Source organism: Poecilia reticulata, linkage group LG7 (assembly GCF_000633615.1).
Source record: "Poecilia reticulata strain Guanapo linkage group LG7, Guppy_female_1.0+MT, whole genome shotgun sequence".
Taxonomy (NCBI): Eukaryota; Metazoa; Chordata; class Actinopteri; order Cyprinodontiformes; family Poeciliidae; genus Poecilia; species Poecilia reticulata.
The window spans coordinates 25,132,392-25,152,738 of record NC_024337.1 but is presented as its reverse complement, the minus strand read 5'-3'; the positions used below and the strand labels follow the sequence as shown (position 1 = coordinate 25,152,738).

The 20,347-nt window shown below is 38.6% G+C and overlaps 2 protein-coding genes across 18 annotated transcripts in view; both read right to left on the bottom strand.

Annotated features, from left to right (window-relative positions):
- The window catches only part of wnt5a (wingless-type MMTV integration site family, member 5a), a 14,754-nt gene extending 11,734 nt beyond the window's left edge, over positions 1 to 3,020 (bottom strand). Inside the window, exon 1 of the mRNA XM_008413828.2 lies at positions 1,530 to 3,020. The gene's annotated coding sequence lies outside the window, so the exon portion shown is untranslated. The remainder of the gene's footprint in view (positions 1 to 1,529) is intronic.
- A 3,297-nt stretch (positions 3,021 to 6,317) lies between these two features.
- LOC103467448 (ERC protein 2) overlaps positions 6,318 to 20,347 on the bottom strand; it is a 154,557-nt gene continuing 140,527 nt past the window's right edge. For 13 of the 17 annotated variants that reach the window (XR_001776808.1, XR_001776809.1, XR_001776807.1 and 10 more), the window contains one exon: positions 6,318 to 8,040. The gene's annotated coding sequence lies outside the window, so the exon portion shown is untranslated. Of the gene's footprint in view, positions 8,041 to 19,001; positions 19,060 to 20,347 lie in introns of all 17 variants that reach the window. The other 4 variants (XR_001776806.1, XR_001776810.1, XR_001776811.1 and 1 more) reach the window with 1 other exon arrangement.

The window sequence follows — 20,347 nt, the reverse complement described above, 5'->3', positions numbered from 1 at the left end:
TATTGTTGAACGAGTGCGTGGTATTGGTGCAGTTTGACGCAGGCAGAAAATGAGTCTAAATAACTGCCCCTTATTTTGCAAACCAAGCAGCAGTGCCAGTCTGGAGGTTCTGTGTGAATTTTGGGATTGAGTTGTGATTTGCCACGCTCCTTTTATTTTTCAGGGTTGATTCGGAGAGAGACACAAGACAACCGAAAACTCAAAAAAAAAAAAAAGAGCCAACTTCCCCCGGCACGCATGTAAAATGACTCACGCACGCAACACACATGCATCAGCATGTGCTTGGACGCTTTGCGTGCAGCCCGCAATAATAATCATAATTTGTGAGCTTGTTCTTTGTGCTTTTTCAACGTAATTTAAAAAGCAGTGATTGTTCAGAAACAAGAGGCCTTGCGTAGATTTTAAAGTAGTAGCCTATATAAAGTTTTTCATGCCCTAACCGAAGCTGGTCTGAAAATAAACTAAGTAGATATCCCTTATAATTATCTTCATTTAAAATTTTACAATGTCGAACGAAAAACGTAACATTTATGAATGTTTGAGACAGTAAAAAAGTGGTAATATTGTATTTGAACATTAATATACATTTCATTGCAGTTAGCTAAAATTATTAGTATTATGCCCCGCCATCATAAGGTGTGTAAATCCATGCGCCCAGTGACCCCTGGAAGCGATTTGACCCGAGCAAAGGTTTCCTAGGACCTGGGCAGATGACTAATGACTGCGCTGCGAATTTTTGTCGGAGCAAGAGGTAACCAACTGAAGAAATGTCCGCATGAGAACAAAAAACTACTGTCATGGAGAAGATAAAGAGTTGCTTTCTTAAGAAAACAGGGGCAATTATCACTGCTGAAGAAATTAGGGGCCCTTATCGGAACCGAGGAGTTAACTGGGACGGAAATTCTGTCGATATTTTGGGAAACTTGGAAAGTTAATTTAAGCTTCTTTCCCCCCCCTCTCTTCACAAAAAAAAAAACATTTAATTCAAAGTTCTTACAATAAGAACTTGCATCTTATCAGGGAGTTTTTACGGAAAACGAAAGGTAGCCATTAAAAAAAAAAAACATTCCGTAACAAAGTTTCACAAATGTACTGTTTAGGGTTCAAATTTAAAGCACACATTTCAACACACACAAATTAATGAACACGTTTCTCCTCCTTGATGCTTCTTAAAAACCAGGAGAGGGAGCCAGGTGCAAGGATTTGATTATGGAAAAAGCAGGCTTAGAAAACTTTTGAAGCCATCATTCACGTACAGTTGTCACAAATAAGCTGTGGGTGACATTTGCTCAATTTCGTTTTTATTATTATTAGTATTATTTTTTTTACACTCCGGTAGCAGTCCCAGCAAGTTGGAGTGTGCTGGGGGTTTTTTTCAAAGCATGTTTCACACACACGCCATCTGTCAAGAACTTGCATCCACATTCTCATTCAGGAACCAAATGCTTTCCACTGATCCCAACAGGACGATTAAAACATAAACACCGGCTCGTGTAAAAATTGAGTCAAGAGGGACTAGATATACTCACCAGGGAGAAAATAGCGCTTTAGAAGTAGTAATCCACTCTCTGCAGACGATATCGATGAAATAATCCCAGATCTGGCCAGGTGGATTTCAGGTTACTGGAGGCAAACTTCGCTTTTTATATCCGTATTTCTTGGAAAAGTGCTTGATGAGGCCGAGAGTTCTTCTGTTTTCGAGTTTTTAAATGTGCAGAATCGCCCCACAAGTGTATCTATTAAAAGCGTTCCGTGCGCTTATAGCAGCTTAAAAGTCTGGTGAAAACAGTTCAATGCGCAAAAAAAAAAAGTATCTATATATATATATAAAACAGTGAAAGGAAATTACTTCCTTTTACAGTGCGTGAATTATGCGGCAGAAATTTACTAAATAAAAGCCAAAGTGCTACTTGTAGGTCGTCCTACTTTGTCGATTTACGTCTCGAGTGAAGCCACTCACTAATTAAACCTCATCTACATCAGAAACAAAAACAACAAACAATAGAAAAAAAGAAGAAAAAAAAAAACATTTCATGCACATGGGATCCAGCCGCTTCAGCCGCTCAAGTCATAGCGCTCTTTACCTGCAGAAAGATCCACACGGTGATCCTCGCCACACACGACTTGTCAATTTACCTTCCATTCTGCAGTGCTCTTATAATTCCCTCAGCCTGAGTCAAAAGTTTGCACACGAGGAAAAACAACGACAAATTTTTTTTTTTTTTAAATTAAGTCCACCGCTGAACAAGTTGCTGGGGTAAAAAGGAAAAAAAAAAAAAAAAAAAAAAGTCGAATCCAGGCTGTATGCTCCAAAGAAAGAGAGACAACTTTCCCCTAACTTCCAAACGGTGCGGCTTGGCGAGCGAGCGCGCGCGGTGCCAAGAGGACAGAGAGTGTGAAACAGCGGCGTCTTCAGCTGGCTCCGTGTGCTTTGTGCTCCCACGCTCTATGTGTGCGTCTGGTTACGTTCAAGTGCAGAAAACTAGCCCTCCCTCTCTCCCCCTGCTCTCGCTCCCCCTTTTCGCTGCTCTCTCACCTGCTCTAGTTGCCTCCTCTCCGGTACTTGCACCGATGCGCTGCTCGACAAAAAAGAAAGAAAGAAAGAAATTCTACAAAGCGCATGCGCTTCACATCTATACCTATCGCTTTCTTCCAACGACTATCCTTTTTAAGAAGCAAAGAATTTCAGCAAAGGTAAAGTTGCGCAGGGAGAGAAAGAGGGGGAACAGAAAGGAGGGCGGAAAAGGCTGTAACAAAACAAGCGTCTCTATTACCTAAAATAAACTTATAAAGCACCCGCGGCTATTAGCCCATCCATACCAGGGCAGAGTCGGGAGATTTTCACCGGCTGTGTATCAGGTTACCGCTCCAACACAATCAAGACAAGTAGATCCACACCGTGCGCTGCTTACACAAGCCAATCTCATCACCTGAAGGCCTGAATGCTTTACGGTCCTTGCGGTAGGCCTAATTATTATTTTTATGGCACTCTATCTGAAAACAGGCTGCCGAAATCTAGACGCTTCCAGGTCGATATTTTTCAATCAGGCCGACGCCGACAGTTGGGGCAAAGTGGGTAATAGTTTCACACAGGAAGTCTACGAATCGGCTGTGCTCGCTGAAGGCACCTCTGATGTAAAAATCCGCCCGAAAAGAGAAAAAAATGAGATTCAACAACCTCCGTTTATTGGATATTATTGTCCATTCATTTCTTAGTATTTAATCTCCATTTATTGAAAATTGTCATGTCTGTGCTTTGAGTCTCTGTCCACAGGATTCTGTATAAAAAGTTATCTACATAATAGTTTTGTTTCTGTGAGGTTCTTGACGTGGCTCTGCTGTACAGAGAAGTTTTCTACTGGGTTGCACAGACACCATACAGTGTTGGGGTTTGTCTGTATACCATCACTTTATTTTAGGTGATATACAGGTGCATCTGAATAAATAAGAGTATAATAGAAAGTTAATTTGTGTCTGAAAAATAACAATAAAAGAAATATGAAACTCATCACACTGATACCTCAAGAATTTATTTCTGTCAGTTTTTATGAACATGGTTTACAGATAATGAAAATCCCAAATTTCAATTTCTTGTAAAATTCTAAATGTTATGTATATATATATATTACTTAAAAAATGCCAAGTTTGTACCCCAAGTTATTTTAATAGTAGCCTTGTGCAACCTGCATTGTTAGGTTTTATGTCTAGATTTGACAATGCTCAGCAGAATCTCTGTTAGGTTTAGATGAGTGGAATTGGTGGTGCTGACTTTGGACTTGATAAAACACAGTGGACCAACATCAGGAGATCTCACAGCTCCCCATATCAAGACCGACTGAGGAATCTTCATACTGGTTCTCAGGCAGCTGAGATTTCCTGCCGCTCCTCTACCCCTACAGACTCTGGCACTTTAAACTCCCAAATTAAATGCAACATTATCTTTCATTTGAAAAGAAGTTTTAGTCAGACCCTTGTCTGAGCGTGATGCTTCTTAATGCACTTAGTCCATTCATAGTCCACACTTTGTGAATCTTTCCCAAATGCATGTAGTGGATTTGTTTCAGAAGCTTCTCACGGCTGCAGTTGCCGCTGTTGCTTATTTTTCAACCATGTGTTTTTATTTCTCTAACCTTTCCTTGTTTGGACATAACACACAGTTAACAGCTTAATTTCTTACTATTTATCTTCTGTGGTGTTGCTTTCTTGACTGTTGTGCCAACGCTTGTCTCAGGGACAAGTGGTAGGTCAGCTGTCTTCCTCATGACTATAAGCCAATAGCCCCATATAGCATCTGCATGATGCAGGTCATAGCACAGCATTTATTTATTACAAATCTTTTTTACGCTTTTATTTTTGGTCACTATACCATAATTTTATTAGAAACAAACATTCTGCCTTTAATAGCCAATAAACTAGATTTCTTGAATTGAATTACCGAAATAAAGCTACTTTTAATAATTTTCACATTTATTGAGATGGAGGTGGAAGGATAAATATTTTCAATTGATTTTGTATCAAATGGTGTTAGATTAGCAGTAGGAGGGGTACAGCACCCCATGCTGCTAAGCTTCATAAACATGTTGATTTCATTTTCCACCTGCTCAAACTACCAAAGACTGGTTTTATTGACAATGGTGTTATTGTGCTTAATTGGCCAGCAAACCCACCTGACCCCATAGAGATTCTATAGAGGAGTGTCAAAAGGAAGATGAGACACAATACACATGACCTGAAGGCACCTATCAAGCACTGAGAGCAGCAGAACAGCCGGAAAACACCATAATCATTCATTATGGTGACAGATGATGCACATTGTTTACAAATCCATTTAAAAACAAATCTGTAACAAATATAAAAAGAAAATCTGCTGCAACAACCTGATTGCAATAATGTCCACAGCCTAAACTTATACACGTCTTTTAAGTTATGCACCTGTCAAACTCTTTTCTGTTTTGCCATGCTTGCTCGTTTAAAAAAAAAAAAAGAAAAAAGTATGACGCGAAATTATTTTGTGGAACATCAAATTCTGTCATGTTTTGATGTGTGTTTGTTGCTTTTCATGCGCTCCCATTGTTAAACGTGCATGTATACAGAGAACAATGGAGTGATACAAAGAGGTTCTTGCGTGTCACGACTGGGCACATAACTAATTCATGACGTTGCTGTCTTTATTTTTATTTATTTTTTCCACATTAAAGGGTCAACTGCTTTATGAGTGCCTCCAAGTTACTTAATAATTATTTGCCATGTTATTCGGAAAGCAAGTGATGGCTTGTCTCCAGGTTAGCCGAACATCTGCATGATGCCGTGATGTCTTTCAGTCACTGTTGTGATATTTATGTCTCAGTTACCTTATTCCATGGCATGCACAGGTGTATTTTACAAGACATAGTAAATATCTGTAGAAACTTTGATATGTTCAAAGAATTTATGACATTGAGGCTCAGGTGGTGATCAGTGCATTTAGCATGTTACAGTGCTAAATGCAAAATAAGGTGATCTGCAGGCAGTTAAAAAAACTGAATTTAATGGGTTTTTGAGATGCTTACTAATTTTACTAATACTAATTTTAAATATAGCCTCTTTAGTGTAGAAATGCATAATTTTGTAAATCAAAATTTACCCAAGTGCATGATTTCTTTTATCATTTTATTAATGCTCCATATAGTTTCTGCAAAATAGAGGGTTGCATGTCAAAAGGTAATGTTAAAAACCTGTCACTATAGATTTGCTGGAAAGAGTAAGTACCACTTTTTGCTCCTGTGAGTGAAAATGATCAATGTTGCTTTTCCATATTTGCCAACTGGAAAGGAAACAGATTTTTCACAAAGAACCTGAGAATGATTTCTAGAGAACAGAAACTTTATTAGCATTTGAAATTTAGCATAAAGTGCTTACAAACCTCCACGACTCCATAGTTCTGGTTCCAGCCATGTTGGATGCTAGGGGGCCGTGACTGCATCAGAGAACACTTAAAACATGCTCAGCCACATTTCAGGATCCCCTCAGCCCCTCCTCTCTCTTCCACCTCCCTGTCTCACTACGTCCCCTTCCATCCCCCCATGTTGCCTGAGGAAGAAAACTGGGCAACATCTGGCTGAGTTTATGAGGGAGAGGGAGAGAGAATTGGTAGACCATGAAAACTAGGAAGAATTCGTCTTTTTTTTAATATTTTTTTTTTCAGCCTGTGCAGCAGGCCATTGTTGTAGCTGCCATTGGAGACGGCGATATTTTAATCCTGTGAAAATTCTGAACTTCGTGATGAAATTTACCAACAAGGCTTCTGACGTCATCCTGATAAAAACACATGTTGCCACTTAAGTTAAAAGTTTTATTCAAACAACGTGAACAAACTGAAAGCTGCCAAACATTGTGGAATGAGCCAAGGGTGAATACTGTTAGCCCCAGACTTTCACAGTCACTACAACTGAGTGAGCAGGACCAAACCACACACACACACGCACACACACGCACACACACACACGTGCACACGCACCTACACATACACTGGACATATTCAGTCATTTACACACTGTGAAGCTGCTGAGTCCACAACAATACAGCAATTATTGTCACTTCAAACCAACTTTTAGTACAGTGAAAAAAATCAATAATTATTTGGAATGCAAGTCACTTCAGTGTTGTTAGTCACATAAATTCACAAAATCAAATAGACAATAAATACACCACTCTTCAGTATAAGACACACAGCAGATGTAAAAAGAAGAAAAGAATAAGAGTGGCACTCAGATCCTTCTGTTGCAGAAAACCAAACAGAACACATTAATAAGGAGAAAAAACACTGCATTTTTCTTCACTGTAAACTAAGGTTCTGACTTTTTGATTGAGTATAAGTGGATTCTCATTTTCTCTGTGGGAACATCAAGGCTAACTTTTTTTTTTAATGCCTGTGCAGTAGATTTACTACGCCTTTCCTCAAAAAAATTATTTATAGCCTTTGAACATTTTTAACATTTCATCATGTTACAAACACAGTTTAGTTTGTTTTTATTGGGATTATGTGTTAAGAACCAACTGACAGTGGTGTGTTTGCCACAAACCAAGGAGCAGAGAGCAAATATGATGTCATTTGCTTTAGTCAAGGGAGATTAAACAGAATTTTGAAGCCAATATGCACGGTTCTGTGTGGACTAGAAAACGAATGCTATATAAGTTCAGACCTAAATCCATTTGTGAGACTGTGGCGAGACTAGACATTCAATATCATAAAGGCTCTCCAAAATCCTTGCAGCTGTGATTATAGCAGAAAATGGTTCTCAAAAAACTAAACAAAAAAAGTGTTTATTGGTCCATAAAATCCCCCAAAAAATACATTTAAGTTTTCGGTTGTAACATGACTGAAGTGTTTTACGTTCCAAAGGGGCAGGACTACTTTTGCAAGACACTAAGATCGCCGTTAAGTAAAGTGGGCAGTGTTGAAAGTCTTGGATAAGAGTTGAATCAGTTGGTGTTTCATCTTTTTCTATTTATCCCAGTGGACTGCGGCAATTCCTTTGGCACCATACATTGAGGAGGTCTTAGTGGGTTGTTGATTTTGAGGTCCATGTTGTCATATTTACAAACGTCTGATATTTAGCTCCAGAAGTAAACACAAGCCTGCAAACATAAACCTGAACAGGTATGGATCTGGGGCTCGCGCATCTGGCTCGGCCTCAGTTTGCTTGCAGTCGTCAACACTGTTGTGACTCTTCGTTACTATGAAGTCAGGCCTCTGTTGCACCACAGCACTGCAAAATGAATCCAGGTCCCAGTCTATTGAAAACAGCCCAGAAATTGAAGGCAGGAGCAAACTTGCCAATATTTAGCTGTGGTATGAGGTTCATCCACAAGGAGCTTGGGTCCCCAGCAAAACACTGCATTTGTCCACGAATGTGACCTGTATCAATGGCGTAGATATTTATAAGCATTTAAAAGCCCAATCTGATGAAATTTTGTGCTTTATTAATGGGGTCTGAAAACGAAGACAAATCGTCTGGTCCTGGGAACTGAAGCTAATCAATCTTGTGATTCCAAATGCATCTGTTGAAAGAAACATTGAGAAAAAAGCGGATTAGTAAAAATTTCATACAAAAAAAAGACACCTAAAACAGAAATTAGTTTCTTCCCAGTGTACTTGTTTGGATAAACAGAGAGGTTTGTCTTTATTATATTTGGTTTCAGACAAAATAAAGGCCTATAGCTGATCATTTCTCAACATCCTGTTGAGTATCCAGAGATTGCTATGAATGATCTACATGCATTTGCCCAAATATTAAATGCTGATTAATAGAAAACAGGGAACAGAGACTATTGGAATGTCTCTGTTATTCAGACTGCACAGCAGTCAGCAACAAGTCACTTCTTTCCTGAGGGCTGTGAAACAATGATATATGTCTAGTTTGCTAGGGGCGCCTCATTGGCTGAGCAAACAGTCCCCAAAATAACCACCAATCACCGAAGATGCTATCATCAGTCACTCACAGCGGGTATTGTGAAAGAACTAAAGTAAACTTTGTTTGCAAAGAGCGTCGATAATGTACAGATAAAACTATAGACGAAGCACAAAGATAGGGAAATTTGTAAAGCCATATTGCTTATATGTCTAATGTGTGTTGTCCCCAAAAAGAACTTTCAAATTGCAAGGAATGTGTCTACTCTCTTCCTGCTTTGGTCTGATTGGCCACTAGGCAAAGAGGGATCATCCATTACATGCACAGGTAAATAAACACTTGTAGCAATTAAAGTGCCATCATTTGTTATGCATCGTATAGTGTTTGTGTGTGTATGCGCACACTCCATGCTATATGTCTACGCGCGCGAGTGTGTGTGCGTGCGTGTGTGTGAATTTGCGTACGTACGGTGACTATTCTCAGGTTTCATTGCCGTTGACTGCCCTTAAATTAATGATTCTGAGGCCCAAGAATCAACAAATGTGACCCCTAGCAGGCCGTAACACAGAGCACAACCTGCCTGTGGATGCGTTTGAAGGCCGCTCCTCTTTCTTCTCTGTCAGCACCTCTCTACCTCCGCACAACAGATGCATTCACTACACAAACTCACATGTGACGCCTGCACTCGTGTTGTTTATGAGGAAGTGTGTTGCCATGTGGTCATGGGCATGTGTATGCTTAGTGGCCTATGATTATTTTACATGTCAGCATGTTGTGACAGAGTGTTAAAATCGTTATGAAATTTTGGGTTTTTTAGAGGTTAGGTGTGACATTTTTGGACTTGATTATGTAGACATGGAGAGACACGTGACGGAGAAAAGCATTTTATATCAGCGGGGAAAGCGAAAAGCACAACATGGAAAATGTCGCCTGCTCACATGGAAAAGACCTTTTTTTTTTGTTTTAGAAGAAACATGACGAAAACATAATAAAACTTTACAAATCCATAGTTTACCAAAAAAGGAATAGGCTAGGATTAAGCTCATGCTTAAACTGTTCCATGAACTCAGCAGCTTACAACTTACATAAGTACATAAACACACATTTATATTTAAATATGCATGTAGATACATTGATGCACATACATTACTTACATACATGAATACACAATACAAGCTTTTATCATTTTACATTTTAATGGTCTCTTTTCTTTAGCATTTTCAATTAACAAACCTTACAATTCATAGTTACTCTCTATTAACTTTAATAATTTCTGATTCCAGAAGGTTCAGTGTCGTAGACATTATTTTCAGTATCTTTGAATTTTAAAATATTACTTTAAATAAAAAGTTTATTAACTGGTTCACAATATCCAACTTTATTAATAAGACTAATAAAGAGTTTTTGTACCTTATGTAATACATCAATTGTTTTACTTGCATTTCCCCAAATATCTGAGCATTTCTGGAGGGATTAACCAAGGAGGAGTATATCAGATGCAAGTCTTTTACACTTATTTAATATTTTATTTGAAACAAAATTAGGTTTCTAGTAAACTGCTGCAGAAATGTGTTACACAAACTCCATCACAGTTAAAGTTTTGTGGTTACGTGTTTCTGAAACCGTACTGGATTCAGTATATTGTTTTTTAGTAAGAAAGGAGTCTAGACCTTTTGTGAATATATTTTCCACAATTTTTGGAAATTGTAGTAGCACTAATATCGGTCTATAATTTTATATTTGCTTGACACCACATTTATGGACTGGAAACACCTCAGCGATTCTCATTTTGTTAGGAAAAAATTTAGTTGAATCTGTTAGAAATATAGATGAGAGGTTTAATATTGCTATAAATTACTTCGTTCACAATAGCCATAACAATATCATTAGAGTCGTTGACTTTCTTACTTAATTTTTTTTTAACTACAGCAAAATGCATTAGCTGCTGTTCAAAAGAAAGTAATTCATCTGGTGGTGCATCTTTCCCTTTATTGTCTTCTGCTGTTGTTCTTGCATATTTGCGATATGTCATTAAGTCCAGCTCTTCTATCTCCTCATTCTTTTTTTGGTAGTTGCTTTCAGTTGTTGAAATTCTCCAATCAAGTGCATCAGGCTTGTTTGTTACTTTACCACCTTGCTCAGTTCTTTTGATATGGCAACTTGGAGCAATTTTTGTTCCATGTTAACTGTTAAGAATCCTGTTAGTTCAATAGGCCTTTGCTGATAGTGGAAGCACATGTAGTCAAAAGGTGCTTAAAAATTTAAAAATAGCAGAAATGACCTAGCAAATGTAAAAATTAGTTGAATATCAAAGTCAAAACTTCAACATTTCCTTGTTTTTGTACTTCAAATATTCAGTAGACCTTCACTAAACTGCAGGCCAGATCTATATAGCTCCTTTGAGTCAGCAGCCATCTCAAAAAGCATCACGGCCTTTGTAGCCAAAAGGTCACAATCCACAATTTTCTGCACCATTGAGTGTTAAAGGCAGCAGTAAGGAAGGCAGCTACTTGATCTGAAGAACACAATGAGGGCATTATATCGATTTGTTCCTTTTTAAGATACAAGTGTGAACACCTGCTGGGTTTAAAACCAGTGGAACCAAACTAAGAATTACAAGTGTTAGTGTTGAGAAGGCATGGCCTGTTTAACTCTAGCAAGGAGTGAGGTTTTTTTTTTTTCTTTTCAGTGCCATTTCAAAACAACTTACATTTTCTACAATAGCATTTCTAAATTTTAAAGTCCTTTTATTGAAATGCCAGAAAAAGTGATCAGTATTTTCTCTGGATTGTCTGAGGCATAGAGTAATGCAGAATTGGTCAGCTGGCTGCAAACAGACTAGTTAACAGAAAGCGCTGTATGAAATTTTTCAAGTAACAAAAATGGACAATCAATGAATGTTATCGATGAAACTGTTTCATGACTAACACTCAATGTTACTTTAGCAGCAGTAGGCATACAGTACGTGTTGCTTGTCTGTTAGAAATAAAACCAAGTACGTCATGTTATATACATTTTTGCTCTAGCATCATATTTTATTTTTAAGAATTAATACTGTGAGAAACATTTCTGTCAGAAAAGAAGCATACTACATGGCAAAATACAATGTCTCTCTCTTCCCTCAACTCCAATCGCCATTCCTATCTCCTCCTCCCCGTGTAGCCCTCGTCTTGCTCCCTCCTCCTCCTCCTCCTCCTCCACTTTCTGCATGCTTGATGGTGGGATCACATGAGGTGAAGACTTTCTCATATTAATAATTGTTGAACTTGTGTTTAGGGACAAATAAATGATGAACATATTTAGAATGTTCTTTGCAGATTCTGATGATTATTCTGAATGAAAACCCAAGAGAACTGTTACTTTCTTTGTTGAGTAAAAGATGGGACAGTTTACCGCTAAACCGGTTCCAGTGCTTAACCTGGGAAAGTGCTATTTTCAGTTCTTAACTGGTAGTATAAAAGAACCAGTTTGGCTTTCCACAAGTAGAGAATCAGGGTGGAGCCAGGCCATTGCGACACTAAATACATCTCTTTTGGTAATGTTTCATCTCCCCGCTGTTGTATTCAAAAAATTAAGTTGAAGTATTCAAATCACATCATTTCTGAGATAAAGAATGGGACTCAGTGTAAATAGATTTCCTCACGGCACCATTCTGAAATGTGCTAAATCTGTTTTCATTAACACATGTTTAACGTATTTGTGAACCCTTCTCAGAACCGGGTGGACTTTGGATGCAACCAGCAGCACTTTGTCTCAAGTCAGATTCATTAACATCACCTGAAAAAATGTAAATAACAATAGTGTTTAAAAAAGTGGGTCAGAAACGCTGTTCATAGTTTTAGTGGAAAATTGCACAAATGTATATAATGCAATAACTTGCTTAATTAATACCAATCCATTTTTTACTAATGACAAAAACTGAGAAATTTTTAGAACCAAGTTTTAAAAATTGTGCTCACAACGCATTGATTAGTTGTTGGTGTCCTTTATCAAAGTTAACATGTTCTTGATGATACAAGAAATGAATTATCGTATCTAAAAGTCTTCATGTGAGTCATGTCTTTCAACTGCTACTGACAGAACCTGCCTGTTAATGTGATCGGTGTTGTATTTGGGGACCACCAATGTCTGAGTGATCCCATCTTTGCTTGACTTTTCCTTGTGTTTTAGTATTCTTTAACTCCCACAGATACAAAAGGAGAAACACACCAAATTCAATTACAAGTACAAAGATTCCGGCCTCGACTCGGCTCTCTCTGCCGCACAGAGAACTCTTAAACATATCAGGAGATGGAATGAGGAAGAGGAAAAGAAAAAATTGGGAGTGAAGTGAAGTGCTGTGCAACAGAGGGACAGCCCAAAAATGAGCTGACTTTCTTACTGATCTGTGCAAATATCCCTCCCTTTTTGTGTTCATACGGTAATTCTGAAAGTCTAACCTGCACATCAAGTTGTCCCAGAAACAAAATATCTTCTCTGCAACAATTACTTCAAGAGCTCATTCTTTCATCCCACAATTTTTTTTTTTACCTTTTTTCTCCTCCTTTCTTTCTTTTCTCCGCCTGACTTTTACAACTTCCTCCTGGTTGAGGCGCAGCCCTAACCCAAACAAAACTCCATTTTTTAGTTATTGGCCCTCATGGCATGTAATGGAGAATCAAGCTAATTATCCCTACAGCTGTTTTCACTTGCTTTTTATGTAAGCAATACCTGGCTGATCCAGAGAGCAACAGTGAGGCCCTTCTTAGCGCTCCAGGCCTCCAGGCCTGCTGGAATTAGAGAGCATAATGCCAGGTCCACACCCCCCCTTTCCTTCACCACCGATACTGCCTGTGTGTACCCCTGAACCCATCTCCCGGCACACAAGCCCACCTAACTCAGCTTGACACAACCCCCTACTACCCAAAAAAAAAAACACGCAGTCACACACACACCCGGAGCCTCCATGTCCACCCGTAAATCTACCTTTCAAATTCCCCCCTTTGAACTTCAACAAAGCTGCTCTTCAACAACTAAAACGGATCTGCACGACAAGCATGCGCTTTCTTCCACTGATGGCAATTAATGACAGAGCTGAGCAAGGGTGTGGCTTAGGTTAAATGGGAACCATCTCCCACTGTCATCAGACTTGAACAGAGATGGAGCCAGTGCAAGGATACAGACAGAGGGGTAAAGAGTGAAAGAAAACAATTCCTCAGTGGCTAATTACGCAATTTCCTTCATCTGAACAAACACATACTTGGTTCAAGCGAGTGTGAGCAAGCTTCACAGATGCCAGTTTTAAGGGTTTTCACGAGGAGACCTACTAACACCATCCATAACGGCTTTCTAGCTGTGCCGCGAAGGTAGACCCCAGACAAAACATCATCACCACATTTTGTAGCCGTCGGGGAGTCATGCCCCAAATTACACTTGAGTGTTGATCTTCTTCTCCAGCAATCCTTCAGAAGAGTGAGTCAGTGAACATAAACAGTTGCTGGTGTATTGTTTCACTCACAACAGTTCATTCCTGAACACAACCAGAAAGAAGTGTGTTTGGTTCACACGCCACTAGGTGGTGTGCACTGTTGTTGGAAGAAGTATATATTTGTGTATCAATCTGATTAACTTCACGTCAAGTGACAGAATCCATCTTTTAGTGAGTAAGATGTGCTTGCGCTTTTTCTTAGCTTTCATTTTGTTTGAACAGTGCCTCATTACCTCCTTGTGCTACATTAACTGGGATCTGGCATTAAATGAAGAAAATACATTGCATTTTAAAACTCCTTTTTATTTCAGCCTAATAACAGTAAATATTGTGTTAGCTGGGGGGAGCAGCAGAACAGCTCCCTGCTCCAACATATTCCTCTGCCTGCCTGCCTTTTTTGTCCCTAATCCTTTGAGGAATGATGGAGAACTGTGTGGAATGGTGCTTAGCTCCTTGATTCCAGCCAAGGTGTGTCAGTATACAAATGATATGGGTTTAATCTGCGGTACCTGCTGCTAATGTGAAGGTTACTTTCACATATCTTAGCAGCCCTTCCCACACATAAATGTGTGCAGCTGCATGGCATCTAGTCTTGACTTAAAAATAAATAATAAATAATAAAAAATACTATTATTTTTAAAATCCAGACATGAAAATCCCAAGATATCAAGGTACTTTGAAAGGAAATGTCATGACAAATCACCTTCTGACTGGATTCAGTTCATTCTCAGTGTAGTCGAGGATTAGTTGAGACCGGTCGATCAGAAAACCAAGCATCCAAACTCTTTTCTTATCAGTGAATGCACCATGCAAAGCACTAAAAGGATCCACTCATTACAACACTCTTTGGTCTGGAAGTTGTTACCATGAGAACATGACTCAAGGTAAGCTATTTTCAGTAAAAGTAAGATGTCTAAAGTTTAACGTCAGAGCACAGCGATGTGAGAAACTGCTATGACATGTTGAGGCTGTGAAAGAGACTTTCAGCAGGTAACGAGAACAAGACAAGAGTCAGCAGCACCTCTGCAGACCCCACATATCCTGGACACAAACTGTTCAGATTTTACTGACAGGCCGTATATGTCTTTATTGAGGGCAAAGGAGAACCCAAGTCAAATTCCTTGTTTGTGTACACACTCTTGGTGAATAAAGCTTATTCTGATTATATAGTTCAAATATTGATTTAACATCTGAAAACCCAAATACCTTTGATTTTCTTCATAAAATTGCCTAATGGTAACATTGAATTTGTGAAACAACAGATGCTTAGAAATCTAGCTCTCCTGCTCCAAGCTTTCTCAGCCCTCAGCATTTTCTCCCTAACTAATCTCACTGTTAGTGTTGCAAGCTTTTTTGTTGGAATGATATATCAGAGAGGAAAAGAAAGAGAATGTGTGATTGACGATGTTTTTTTAATTTTTTTTTATAGGAAAATGTCAAGAATTCTGCTGTGTGCCATCTGCTTTCACGTTAACGTTTTATTTTAAACAACATCAGCACTGTACCTGGTTTTAATAGTGAGTGCAAGGAGTTTGTGCTCCATAACAACACCTTGACCTAGAGCTTAACCTTGACATAGAGCAGTGGCGGCCCATCAGAACCAGGGCCTTACATTAAGAGGCCCAAACATGCCTGCATCTTGAAAGCAGCGCAGGCCCAGCCGGACGGGGGTTGGAGTAGGGAGTGGGTGGAGGGAGGGGGGAGTGAAACTTGAACCCACATTAAAGCATCACCATCAGGTAGGAGATCAGGAGAGGCCTCCATGCTCTCAGAGTTTGCGGGAGTCCGGGCCTCTGAAGCCCTATCTCACCTCCATCTGGAAAGAGAATCTGAGGGTAGCCTGATGGTTCGATAAAAGGCCAATGCCGACTGACACGGTAACAGCCTCTTGCCCCCATTTGTAAGAAAAAAAAAAAAAGGATGCAAGTCGAGTTGTGGCGCACTCTTATGTGGGTACTGCTGGAACAAGGGAAAAAACTTTGAGTGGCAGTGGTGGGGCAGTGTTATAGGTGCATGGTGGCATTCAGATTGCTTTGACAGTTTGACCCACTACCCTGAGGTGCATTCACTGCAGTTAGGTTTACATAAATAAATATATAATGATGTACATATGCCTCATGCACATTGAGCAACAAAGTGAAAAAAAGCATGGAATGAAACAAAAATAACATTAGCGAATAAAAATGTATTTCAGTATTTTTTTGTTTTCTGCCTTTTAGTGCTTACTTAGCTACATGGCAGTTTTGCAGAGACTTTCACTTCTCTTGGGGTGCAATTAACTCTTCACCCTCCTGATGTCTTTTAAAGATGACATCAACTCCACTGACCCATTAGTTTTCACTCCTGACCCAAGTAGTTGCTTCCTCTCTTTAACTGCCCGCAGACTCACTGTTTATCCATGTGCTCTCTATTGCCCACTGTTCAGCTCAGTTTCTCTTCTTATTGTCTCTCCACGACATAAAACGGTACTCAAATGGGGAGCAAAAACGCAAAGCAAGATTTCTTAAAATTGATTCAATAAAATTTTAAATCTGGATTTGAGCAAAATGTATGTGATTCAAAAGAGTAAGGACTGGACTAGAAACACATTTTTTCGGTTGGCTGAGTTAAACATATATTTTACTTTAATCAAGCAAAAAAGATGTGCTTTTTTTTAACTCTCAAATAAGCCGTGCTTTTTTTTTTGTTAATGTATGGATCAGGCTTGTTGGTGTGTGAAACAGCTGTGCCAAGAAAATCTGATAATAATGTCTATTCAGGAGCTCCAGGTATTTCAGGTGAACAAGTTCAGACAGAGTTTCACACAGTCAGCTACAGCTTGTGTTTGGTCATCAAACAGTGAAGGATGCGCCCATTCTCGGAGAACATGAATGCCTCTTGTTCAGTTTTGCAATTTCTTTTTAGCATTAGTGTGCCCGTTTTTCTCACATTAGCTTCAGCGCTGATTTTCATAGATTTTTTTTCCCCCATATTCAATCACACTTAAAAGTTGTGTCAGCAAACACAGAGAAGACGGAGCAAAAAAATTGTGTTGAGTGGGGTAAGTGTCTTTGTTTTGGCAGAGCTCCTCCATGGTGCTTAACGCCAGGTAAGTCCAGTCTCAGGAAGAACCAATCATGTTGTTGCCTGTGTCTGTTTGGTGCTCTTGAGGTCAGTGTAGCCCTAGGACATGAGACACAGAGGATGTACACGGGGTACAAAGAGGGAGGTTTTTACAATGCCTGGTGGTCTACTAGAAATCTCTTTACGAGAGAAAAAGTGAAAGAATGTCCAAGAAATATGTGAGGCAGCTCCTTATTAACTTGGTCATTCTTAGAATTGCACCTCAATTGAAATTTGTACCCAGCAAATGAATAGCATTTTGCTCACAGTTAAAATAGCTGAAAATTATAGGATTTTATTACCTTTTTCATTATTAACATTTTCATATGACACTTAAAAAAAAGCACCCCTGGTAAAATTTAAGAGTAAAGCTTAATTTGATCAAAGTTTCTTTATTCACCATCAGTTAGGTAAAATACATTTAAAAAAATTCCTCCTAGAAAAAAGTTAAATACCCACACCGTTGCGTCCTCACCTCTGTCCTATCTGTCATCAAATAGGCCTCTTCTTATACTTAAACATATTTAACAATATGGTGTCTACTCACCATTTCTTCAGATTTCTCTGAGATCATTTTAATTAATCTTGATTATTGCATCATTGATATAACCTGGAAACACTGACCACCACTAACTTGTACTGCTACCTGTAGGTAGTTTACAGCAACTGAAAATTACTTCAGATTAATTTGGTAATTATATGGAAACTCCTTTTCAGGTCATACTACCTGTTATTTAACATTGTCTTATAGATTTCAAATCTCAAAAAGATCTGCTTGTGTCATATGAGGTAAGGAACAAAGAAATACTTTAATATTTATAAGTTTTAAGACTTTAACTTCCATGCATTAGTTTTACAAAAGTCTACTTCTTCTATCTGTAAAGTCTGACAGAGTAAAAAGGTAAAGAAGGAACCAGATAAATGTATAAGCGAAACCATATGAAAGAATTAGGGAAAAAAAATAGGCAACTGTGGCTACTGACAGGATGTGGTAAATATTAAACCTACCAATAGTTTAATTATCAGAACCACTTATAATTCTCCCTGATAATTGTCTGAACTATAAAGAGTCTCTACAGTGCCGTGACCCTATTGCCATAAATGTTTAGAAGAACTAAAATTCTTAATTCTTTGTCCACAGTCATCTTGAACCTTTAACAACCCTTTGGAGCACTCTACGAAGATATTGAAAGCTCTGCCTGTGAAAATCTAAGGGGAGATGCTGAGGATCATAAATAAGCATCGCTCAGTGTGACAGCTTTGGCTCTGCCTGTGGGGAAAAAGTAAATATTCCTCATTGGTTCTGACAAAACGACTCATAGTCCTGTAATATTTACTGCCCCAAACACCCTGTACGCATTAAATAAGCGCTGATAGAGACATCCACACTGACAGTGCAGGGGCTCAGGCTCAACATTTACTGTCTAGCTGTGGGATTACAGCATCAGGTTATGATGCACTGGCTCAGCACATACGTCTTTGTTATGATAGCCAAAAATGATATAGAGTGGAACATAGACTGTAATGTATGTAAACTTGTCTTTACTGTGTTTATGAAAGTTTCTGATGTGGAAATATTGACTGCCTCTTAAGTTTGGGATCTCCTTTCAGTTCTGGCTCCTTTAATGCAGATAACTAAAACAAACATATGCCATGCTATTCCAAACATCATATTGATATTCAGAGAGAGAAAAAAAAACCTAATTTATATTAAGAAGGAAATAACAAGAAGAGTGTGAGAGAGAGAGATGCTGACAGGTCACACTTGATGACCTGCAGAAAAGTGTGTCAGTGAAGTATGTGCAGACTTCCAGTAACTCATAAAATTTGCAGTATGAAATGTTGCCATGTGTGTGTTTGCACAGGATTTTGTGTGAACTCCACTTAGTCTAGGCGGTGCTGGGAACAGTATCAGCTTTAGGCCTCCCAAGCAAGGTCATGTGCTGATGTTTAGTAGCAGCTTTCTCAGGTCACAGACTGTGACTTTCAACTATCACTCACATTATTCCACATCTTTGAGTGATTCTGCTCAGTTGGCATACCTGACATCTCTTTTCCACTTTGCCTTAATAACAGGTGACAGCTGTCCAAGTCTGCATACTGAGTAAAAAAAAAAAAAGTTAACCCAAATAGTTGCTGGACATGTAATTCACATCATCAAGTCTCCTACGATAAAAAGTAAGGTAACCAGCCTTGGAAAAGAATCGTAACATAAATTTGGAGTCCAGGGAGCTGGAATTCTAGCAAAGCATACCCAAAAATAACATTTCTGTTTAAGAAGAAAAGAAAAATGGCAAACAATAAAAATCAACAGAAATGTGAGTAGCTAGTTTTGGATTGAGTTTTGTTTTTCATTACTCAAAGAACCAAATAGTTGGGGCTGAAAAATACAAGGACTGTATTTGATATTAAAGCAGTTGAGAGATTGAAACCTTAATACGCACTTCTGTGTTCTTTTCAAATCCATCTTAAAACATAGCATGCCCATTTTAACAACATAACAAATTTAGCTAGCAGCAATCCTCATGTTCTACTGGCTGATGGTAGAGGCTCCCTATTCGAGTGGTTCCACAGGAAGTGATGTGAGGAAAAAAAAAATCCACACATGCCATGCTGTGCTGAAATTGATGTTTAACTTAAGATGATAGTACATATCAATCAATCAATCAGGTTTATTTCTATAACACATTTCAACAACAGAACAGTCAAAAGTGTTCAACACTCAAGGTTCATAATTACACTGGAATTGGCATGTTCCCAGTATGAAATTTGTTGATTTGCAAGCAGCTTGTTTCCTATAGTTAAGGAAGAAAATTTTGATTTTGTACAGTAAAAATGTAATGTATCTTGCAAAGGTGAGTCCTCGTAGTATTTAAAGATGGAACTTTAAATTGCATCCCTCCCTCCCCCATTCCTCTATATATATATATAAAACAGTGAAAGGAAATTACTTCCTTTTACAGTGCGTGAATTATGCGGCAGAAATTTACTAAATAAAAGCCAAAGTGCTACTTGTAGGTCGTCCTACTTTGTCGATTTACGTCTCGAGTGAAGCCACTCACTAATTAAACCTCATCTACATCAGAAACAAAAACAACAAACAATAGAAAAAAAGAAGAAAAAAAAAAACATTTCATGCACATGGGATCCAGCCGCTTCAGCCGCTCAAGTCATAGCGCTCTTTACCTGCAGAAAGATCCACACGGTGATCCTCGCCACACACGACTTGTCAATTTACCTTCCATTCTGCAGTGCTCTTATAATTCCCTCAGCCTGAGTCAAAAGTTTGCACACGAGGAAAAACAACGACAAATTTTTTTTTTTTTTAAATTAAGTCCACCGCTGAACAAGTTGCTGGGGTAAAAAGGAAAAAAAAAAAAAAAAAAAA